The sequence below is a fragment of the Prunus avium genome, chromosome 1, assembly GCF_965620075.1.
Source record: "Prunus avium chromosome 1, drPruAviu1.hap1.1, whole genome shotgun sequence".
Taxonomy (NCBI): Eukaryota; Viridiplantae; Streptophyta; class Magnoliopsida; order Rosales; family Rosaceae; genus Prunus; species Prunus avium.
The window spans coordinates 56,661,498-56,671,345 of NC_142284.1; the positions used below are offsets into that span (position 1 = coordinate 56,661,498).

The 9,848-nt window shown below is 39.3% G+C and overlaps 1 pseudogene; it reads right to left on the reverse strand.

Annotated features, from left to right (window-relative positions):
• Positions 1 to 7,323: 7,323 nt before the first annotated feature.
• On the reverse strand, positions 7,324 to 9,163 carry LOC110746405 ((R)-mandelonitrile beta-glucosyltransferase pseudogene; annotated as a pseudogene).
• Positions 9,164 to 9,848: the final 685 nt, after the last annotated feature.

The window sequence follows — 9,848 nt, forward strand, 5'->3', positions numbered from 1 at the left end:
ACCTTAACCTTGAGTTGTCGCTTGCACCACCAAATACCCAGATACGGGCTCCTCCAAACCCTATCTTCCCAAACTCCTCATACCATCATGGCTCGGCCTCAAACTTCTCTGAGGTGGTGCCGTGGAGAGCAGTATTGCCGGAAGGCATGACTGTCAGCAGACTTACAGTTGCAGATCATCTGCATGTGGCGCAGAGGTCTGACAAGATGGCAGTGGATGAGTCCCACAATTTAACCGTGCTCAACGCGGTCTCGGCCATAAATTTGGGCATGCGCCTACTGGCGAGAACACGAGAATGCGGAGCACTGAGTGAGGAGGTGGCGGCCCTGAAAGCTCAGGTGGCGGACCTGCAGAAACAGCTCTACAGTGCCAACCAGCATGTAGAGATGCTGCAAAAAAGGAATGATGATCATGTAGAGCTGTTGCAGATTCTACAAGCAAGAACAAATAGAGGCAATTAGCAAAAGCCTTAAGTGGCGCAGAATGCAACAATGAACATGTGATTAGGAATTTTATGTACGCATTTTCACTATCGTGTTTGTAATCACATGTTATGAAATAGAATAGGCATTCACGCCCAATTCCTGATTGTGCATTAATGAATTGAAAACACTTCCCAAACTTATATGAAACACTGTTTATAAATGATGGAGATTTAAGATTAAACAATGTCATATAGAAAAATTGGGATGAACAAAAAGAAAATAAACAACCACAAACTACAATAAAGAAGAAAAACAAAGAAAAACAAGTTAGAAACACAAACAAGTAAAGGAAAGCAAAAGTAAGAAAAACAAAGAGAAACAACAAGAAAATCCTAATTACCTTGGTTGGAAAATTGTAACCCTAACTCAAAAGAATAAAAATAAAATAAAATAAAATAAAATAAAAGAAAGTTTGAGTCTAGAGAAACTCCACTTTGAAGCGATTAGGATGACAACAAACTTCTTCTCTTCACCTTGGGTTGCCTAAAATGGTGAGAAGATATAGGCAAGCGAGTAGGCACAGTTAGTTAGATATTCCCGTAAGAAAAAGAAACAAAAACAAATTAGGATAAAAAGAAATAACAATCAAGAAACGAAAATGAAACTAAGTACTCTAAACATACTCTAAACATACTCAAACAAAACAGATAAGCAGCCGTGCCAGTTCCCCGGCAACGGCGCCAAAAATTGTTGCATTCCTAAAAGGACACAAATTAATGTGCAAACAACCAATTAAAAATACCCGCAAGTGCACGAATCTAATGAAGTATAGATTATGTAAGTACGGGGTCGATCCCACGAAGAACTTGTCGGCTTCCTATAAGTTCTAATTTGAGTACGTAAAGAACACTTATTTGATACACCACAAATGCACAAATGGAAAATGGAAACTAAAAATGAGTAAAGAAGTTAAAAGAAAAAAAACAAAACAAGAAACCAGAGAAAAACAGAAACAGCACTTTCTATCACCCTTTTATCACCTCTGTCCAGTGTTGTGAACAGTGTCGTGAACAGTGAAAATGAACAGTGCGACCGGTCGTTTTTGGGCAGATTCGTTTCTCTGTTTTTCCAGTTTCGACCTCTGTCCAGTGTTTTGCCTATAACTTTCCAATCGTTTATCCAAATTTCACGTTCTTTATATGGTTGGATTCAGCACACAAAACCGAAGAACACAACGCGGACCAAAAGTCCAAAACAGTTACGAAAATAAACAGAATTCAGTAAACAAGACACACAACTCACACACACATTGAGGGGGGGGGGTTTGGTTTGGTTCAAGTGACCTATTTCTATTGTAATAAGAATCAAATGTGATGAAGTTTCTGTATATTTCTTCAATATCAACGTTTGTACAGGATGTATACATATATGGGTGATACAAGGAACTATTCTAGGAAGCTATTCTAGGCTATTAAGTAATTGAGGCTATGATTGAGGTTGACCCACAATATGTGAAGTCCAATACAAATAAGGAAAATGTAATCCCTACAATCAAGTCATTTTATTCTCAACACTCCCTCTCAAGTTGGAGAGTGAATGTTGTGAAGTCCCAACTTGCTGCTCAACGAACTAAAAAGTTCCCTTCCCAAAGCCTTGGTAAATATATCTGCTAATTGTAGTCGAGAAGGGACGTAAAAGGTGGATATCATACCAGACAACAATTTTTCTCGCACTATGTGGCAATCTATTTCAATATGCTTCGTGCGTTCGTGGAAAACAGGATTTGCAGCTATATGGAGAGCAGCTTGATTGTCACAATGTAACGGAATTGGCTTATCTTGTTTTACCCCCAAATCTTGCAATATATAACGCAACCAAGTTAATTCCAAACAAGTGGCTGCCATGGCTCGATATTCTGCTTCTGCAGATGAACGAGCAACATTTGATTGCTTCTTTGATTTCCAAGAAATAAGAGAGTCTCCAAGGAAGACACAATAGCCTGAAATTGATTTTCTTGTGGTAGGACAACTTGCCCAATCTGAGTCACAATAAGCCTTCAATGTGAGATTATTATTAGTTGGGAAAAATAATCCCTGACCTGGAGTGCCTTTAATGAACTTCAGAACACGAAGAGCTGCTTCTAAGTGAGGTTTTCTTGGCTGGTGCATGAACTGACTCAAGGTCTGTAGATTAATCTGCCCACTAATCTCCTATACCTTGTGGGATCATCTAATAAATCACCATTTGTGGGAGTGAGTTTCAAGTGTTGCTCCATAGGGAATTTATCAGGGCGTGCCCCTAAAAGACCTGCATCCTGTATAACATCGACTGCATATTTCCGTTGTGAAATAAAAATGCCCTTTTGTGATCTTGACACTTCTATGCCCAGAAAATATTTTAAGTCACCAAGATCTTTGATACGAAAATGCTTGAGTAGAAATGCTTTCAGAAGTTGCATCTCTTGTGGATCATTGCCTGTAAGAAGTATGTCATCCACATAAATCAGAACTGCAGTGAAGGAATTATCATGAACCTTTGTAAAAAGAGAATAGTCTGCTTGTGATTGGTGAAACCCAGCCTTTTGTATTGCACTTGAAAATTTAGAAAACCATTGTCGAGAGGCTTGTTTCAAACCGTACAAAGATTTATTGAGCCGACACACTAAGTTCTCCCCCTGTCGGCAAAGTCCAGGAGGAGGAACCATGTACACCTCTTCCTCCAAATCGCCATGAAGAAAGGCATTTTGAACATCAAGTTGATGAATAAACCAATTGCGAGAGGCTGCTACGGATAAGAGGCAACGGACAGTGGTGAGTTTAGCAGTGGGTGAGAAGGTCTCAAAATAGTCAACACCAGCCACTTGAGTGTACCCTTTCGCAACAAGGCGAGCTTTGTATCTTTCGATGGTCCCATCAGAGTGATACTTAATTTTGTAAACCCATTTACATCCAATGGGTTTCTGACCGGCAGGCAAGGGAACAAGACTCCAAGTTTTGTTGTGTTGCAAGGCATCTAATTCAACTTTCATTGCTTGCTGCCAAAGAGGATCCTGAGCAGCCTGGGCATATGAGGTGGGCTCTCTATGACCTGAAACAGCAGCTAAAAAAGCACGGTGTGGTGTAGACAATTTCGAATATGAAAGAAAATTGGATAATGGATATTTTGTACCTTTAACAGGAGTTGGCGTAGAGTCAGATAATTGCACTTGGGTAAACATAGAGTTGGACATGTGGTAGTCTTTATGCCACGATGGTGGTTGGCGGAGTCGAGTAGACTGTCTGGGATTAGTAGGGATAGGAAGAGGTGATGAGGTGGGGTCCAAAGTATTGTCATCTGGAGAGGCATTGATGGCCGATTCATTGAGAGAGGTAGGAAAAGTAGTGGAAGGTTGGGTGGGGACCTCTTGGGTGGTATCATGGGACAAATGAGGTAGAGATATTGGTGTTGGTGACTCTTGAGATGAAGGAGGTGGTATATCAGCGGAAGGTGAGGAAATAATGGGGACTATAGGTGGGTCTGGAGTGCCTGTATCTGTGTGAGGAGTGGGCAAAAAGAGGGGCAAAACACTTTGTGAGTTTTGTTGATGGTCATCTCGGGGTGCAGATGAATAAGGAAAAATATGTTCACGGAATTTGACATCCCTGCTAACAATAAATTGTTTTGTAGCCAAATCATAAAGCCTATAGCCCTTTTGACCTGTTGGATAGCCAACAAAAATACAGCGACCGGCACGTGAATCAAATTTTTGTAATGGTTGAACAACAGTGGCATAGCAAAGACACCCAAATACCTTAAGGTGAGCAAGTGTGGGGGGTCGATTGTACAGTCTCTCATAGGGTGATTTGTTGGATAATAATGGAGTGGGTAGCCTATTCATAAGATAAACGGCAGTGAGAACACATTCCCCCCAAAAAATTAATGGCAAATTGGCTTGGAAGAGCAAAGCACGAGCCACACTGAGAATGTGACGATGCTTGCGTTCAACTACTCCATTTTGTTGTGGAGTGTAAACACATGAACGTTGAAATTCAACCCCATTATGAAGAAAAAAATCTCGCAATGAGAGAAATTCGGTTCCATTATCGGCCCTTATCGCTTTGATGGTGGTACAAAATTGAGTACGAACAAAGGTGAAAAATGATTTTAGGAGGGATTGTGTTTCGGATTTATGAGTCATCAAAAATAGCCAAGTGCACCTAGTGTAATCATCAACAATGGTGAGAAAGTAACGTGCCCCAGAATGAGATTTAATTTTGTGGGAACCCCAAATATCACAATGTAACAAGGCAAAAGGCACATTAGAAGAGATGGAACTTAACGGAAAAGGTAATCTTGTCTGTTTCGCCATGGGACAAATATCACAATGATTCTCAAAAGAAACAGCACCAGAAGGAAGCACATTGGAAAGTAATTTGAGTCGAGCAGGTGAGGGATGACCTAGACGCTGGTGCCATAGACTGGATGTGTGGGAAACATGGCAGGAAAGTGAGGCTGTGTTTAGCGGCGACATATAGTAAAGGCCTCCTCGCTGTTTACCCAAGCCAATCGTTCTTCCCGTAGCCAAGTCCTGTAACACACAAAAGTTAGGAAAAAGAATGACACAACAATTGGATGATTTGGTTAGTTTGCTGGCAGACATCAAATTAAGGCGGAATGAAGGAACACAAAGAACATTATCCAAAGTGATATTTTTGTCATAGAGTATTGAGCCAACTGAAGAAATAGGAGAAGAGGAACCAGTGGGTAAATGAACTGAAGGAATGGAAGAACTATGTGTTTGAGTGAAAAGAGAAGAGTCGGATGTGATGTGATCCGTTGCACCACTATCCAAAATCCATGTATGAGAAGATACAGAATTAATTGATGGAAACTCACAAAAAAACCGACCTGCCGCACTTGCAAATCCATTGCAATTATCTGATTGTTGTAATTTTACCATGGATATAGCTGCTATAAGTTGTTGGCATTGATCTGGTGTGAGCGCAGAAAGCAAATTGAAGAGGTGTGCCTGTTGATTGGAGAAAAAGTTGGAGTTGATGTTTGATTCTTCTTCCTTTCCCATGATGAAAGTGTGATCGAAGGCAAGAGAAAAAAATGTCTCTTGAAAGCTTCAACAACACATGAAAAAAAAAAAAATGAAAATCAAGAGCCACCACAAAGGAGCTCTGATACCATAATAAGAATCAAATGTGATGAAGTTTCTGTATATTTCTTCAATATCAACGTTTGTACAGGATGTATACATATATGGGTGATACAAGGAACTATTCTAGGAAGCTATTCTAGGCTATTAAGTAATTGAGGCTATGATTGAGGTTGACCCACAATATGTGAAGTCCAATACAAATAAGGAAAATGTAATCCCTACAATCAAGTCATTTTATTCTCAACATATTGCATGAAAGTAAATGGACTTTGAATTTAAATGAGAATGGCAGAGATGAATTATCACAATGTGAAATTAAAATATAACAAACACTAGGGTTTCGGAATCCACCCTAAACAATTCTACCCAAGTTCATGAATACTCAAGTGATGAACTCTAAACGTGTTGATGAAGGTGTTCGCAATCAAGACCAGTACTAGTGGCTCAAGACGCATTGATTCTCTCTAATATACGTAAAGTGCAGTACTAGTGCTACAATGCTTGTGCCTTCCCTATAACCGAATCTAGGTGTGCTTAGTACTTTGATTCAATTACAAGAAAAACCCATTAAGCTCAAAGAGAATATGAACACCACAAGAACCCTAATAGCATGATGTTTACATTAGGTATTCAAGAAACCAATTCACATGGATGATTCTTACTTCATCCATTTATTGCTTAGGATAACATGAAGATACACATAATCCCAACAACCTCAAGAAGCATGCTTTCAAAGGTGATCAATCAAAAAAGAACATACATCAAGGACAGATTAATTTGGTGAATTGGAATTCATCAACAATATCTAGAAATTCATACACTCAAGCATCAAAACAATAAGGTTTTCATGTTTAGGGCTTCAACCTAAGCCCTAGCTAAATAAGAAGTTACATTGAAACTAAGAAATTACAAGAAACAAATAAAATGAAAGAAACTAAGAACAAAGAGGAGAAAGAGAATGCATCTTCAACCCCTTGGATCCTTGCCTCAAGGCTCCCCAAGGTTCTCTATAATTGTCATGCCATTCTTCCCTCCCCTTAGTTGCTCCTTGCTCTCCTCCTTCTTGCTCTCTAGCTCTCAAAATCTCTGCAAAGTTTGGAATCGATAGAATGCCTAGGTTACCCACGTTCAAAAGCCTCTCATACTTCAGATTGCACTCACCTTTCCCTTGCCCATCAATTTACAGCTCACACTTTGAATATAAAAGTCATTCTTTCCTCCAAAGCCTTCACCCATTGTCCCCTTGCCATGATGAAGCTTTGTCCTTGAAAATATGCTCTTTGCCTCAGAAAATATCTCTTTCACTAAGGTAAATTCTTGTTACCAAGTGTTATGGTAACAAGAAGAATCAAGTGACACATTGGAGGTAAAAGCTGGACTACTTCGGATTTCCAGAGTTGTGGTAACATGCTGGATTGGTTGGATAGGCAATACTTGTCCAATGGAGCTCAAATTTGGATATGTTGTAGTTAACATCCATTGGAACAAGTTTCATGAAGATCTTCACCCCATCCGAGCACCAGAGCATGTTGATCCCAGGCCAAGAAGTTGACCTACGAAAATGAACAAAAACAGAATTTATAACCAATAATGCACTTTTAGCTCATTTTCATTCTAACCAAGGTAAAATCTAAGAAAACACAAAAAGGAAGTAAAAAGCTATAAAATGTCAAGAACTAACTCAAAATAATATGTGAATAACATGAAAAATCATGTGTAAAAATGAACCGAACAGAATGCATGATATGTTGCACAAATAGTTGTGTCCCATGTTTGGGTTTAACTAGGCCAAATACAAAGCAGCAAGCAACTAGGTAGAATATCGATGAATTCTACTTTCTTGGAGATAGAAGCACCTGATTAATCATTTTGTCCAAAGCCACAAATGATGAGCCATTAGGGCTGGTGGCCTCCTTTGCCAACTTCTTCCATTCCAGAGCTTTCTTCCTCATATCTTTGCCCTCCTCTCCCTCCATTAACTTTCTCACAAGCCCCTCTACGTAGTTTCTTTTAACATCACTCTCAATCTCCATGCCAATGCCCCACTCTTTCTCACTGTACCTACAATTGGTTTGTTGCTCTGCGAAGAAGGGCCAACAGATCGTGGGCACTCCAGCACACACACTTTCAATAGTAGAGTTCCAACCACTGTGAGTCAAGAACCCTCCTACAGCCGGATGGCTCAGGACTTGTTCTTGAGGGTACCAATTTGCCAATAGGCTCCTTTCTTTGGTCTCTTCCACAAACTCTGGTGGAACCACAGCTGAATCCCCACCAACAAGATCAGACCTAATCACCCAAAAAAAGGTCTGATTGCTGTTTGCAAGTCCCCAAGCAAACTCAATTAGCTGCTCTGCTGTCATCACTGTGATGCTTCCGAAGTTGACATAAACCACAGAGTTAGGTTCTTTAGAGTCAAGCCATTCTAGACACTCTGGTTCCTCTGTCCATAGGTTTGATCTTATGTCCTTCAACTCGCTATCTGCCGGGGTCTGGTTAATCTGTAGATGTAGGGGTCCAATGGAGTAAATAGGCGGTAGCAAAGTTGAAAGTGCATCTAAAGCTTCATGTTCCAAGTCATGGAAGGTGTTCAAGACGACAGCAGAAGCTTTTCGAGTTCGCTCTGTTTCATGCACCAGAAAATCCAGCATGAGATCATCTTGGTCTGTGGTTCTAATGAAGCTGGGGATGTCCTTTAGTCGGATGCCTCTCATGCCTGGTATCCAATCTATCTGCGTCTCCAAATAGCCGTTTGTCAAATAACTGGCATCTGTGAATCAAACAAAGAAATAGTGCGTTATTATTCTATTAAGCAACATGGTTAGGTTAAGATATTCATATACAGAGTTGTTCTCTACTACGGACGTCCGTATTTTTTCTAACGTCCGGACTACTTGTTTTTTTGCCTTCTTTGTGCTAATAAATCAATCCAAACACTTTTATCACTTTTCTTGGTAAAGGTAGAATAGAAACCATGCTCTGCCAATACTTAAAAGTCAAACATCACCTGGCTTTTCCTTCATCGGTGGACTGTAGAGAGAATTTGGAGGCCGTTATGTGCGCCTTAGTGCTTTTTTTTTAAATGATAAAGAAGAGAGATGCAGAAAACAAAATGGAAATGGTTTCCTTTCCATTGAATGAATGAATTCATTCTGATCATGTGAAAAAACAAAACCATTCCGGACATTAAGCAGTTCCGGACGTCCGCACTAGACAAATAAAATATAAATCAGTCAAGATATGTTCATGAAAAAGTCAGAGGAGCGAGATTAATACCTTTGAGAGGAGTGAGACCCTTTTCAATGAGGCGGTGGTAGTGTACATAGGCCAAGAAGCCGCAAGCAATTGTTGTCCAGAAAAGCACTTCTGGGATGCCGAGTTCGTGGGCTGCATCAAGAGTGAAGCTCATGACACCATCAGAAACTATACAACTTACAGGAGGGCAACCAGTTGAAGAGTTCAGCTTAGACAAAAGGTCTCTGAAGTAAGGCAAGCTGTGTTTCCTAGTGGATTCACATAAGGATGGTATGTCTTGGGTGGCATTGGCATCAGGCGGTGGCAGGCCGTGTCTCGAAGATTGGATCACTTTCATTTATTTTTATATTACTCAATTTACTTAAGTTTAATATGTAAATAAGGAAGTACCCCCACTTGGATTCAAATAAAAATACTAGAAAATCAAATTCTCATTAAATCAAAATATGAAAAATCGGTTTTAGTGCAAAATAAGATTTAGGCTAAAAATGATGGCTCATTAAGTCAATATATACTTCATACTAAAATCCCATAAAATCAAGTTTTCGTATTTGATGTGTAAGGAATAAAAGCCGCCAAAAATTATCTTGAGAAAAGGAATATTCCAAAAAACCTTTTTTTATACTTAGTCAATATTTTTACATAAAACAATTTTTCATGTATGATATGAATGCATGAAGGGACCTAAGGTCAATCTAGGTAAAAAGCCTTAGATTTTCAATCAACTGTGTTAAACCCTATTTGGTTTATGTTAAAACTTATTGAAAATTAGTCTATGTAGCTATGAACTAGTGTGGTTTATATGATTTAATGTTTACTTTTATTTCTAGAAAGATCATAGAAATTATAAGTACCAAAAAAAAAAATTAATTAAATTTTAAGCTAATAATTTTAGCTAGCCAACCCTTTGAAAAATTCCTGGTTCAGCCCTTGGTCTGGCAGTGCATTGATTCATTTTGTTCGTTTGTTGATTTTGGTTTGATCTTCTAGATTTTATATGAAGATTGGATCACTGTCCACCC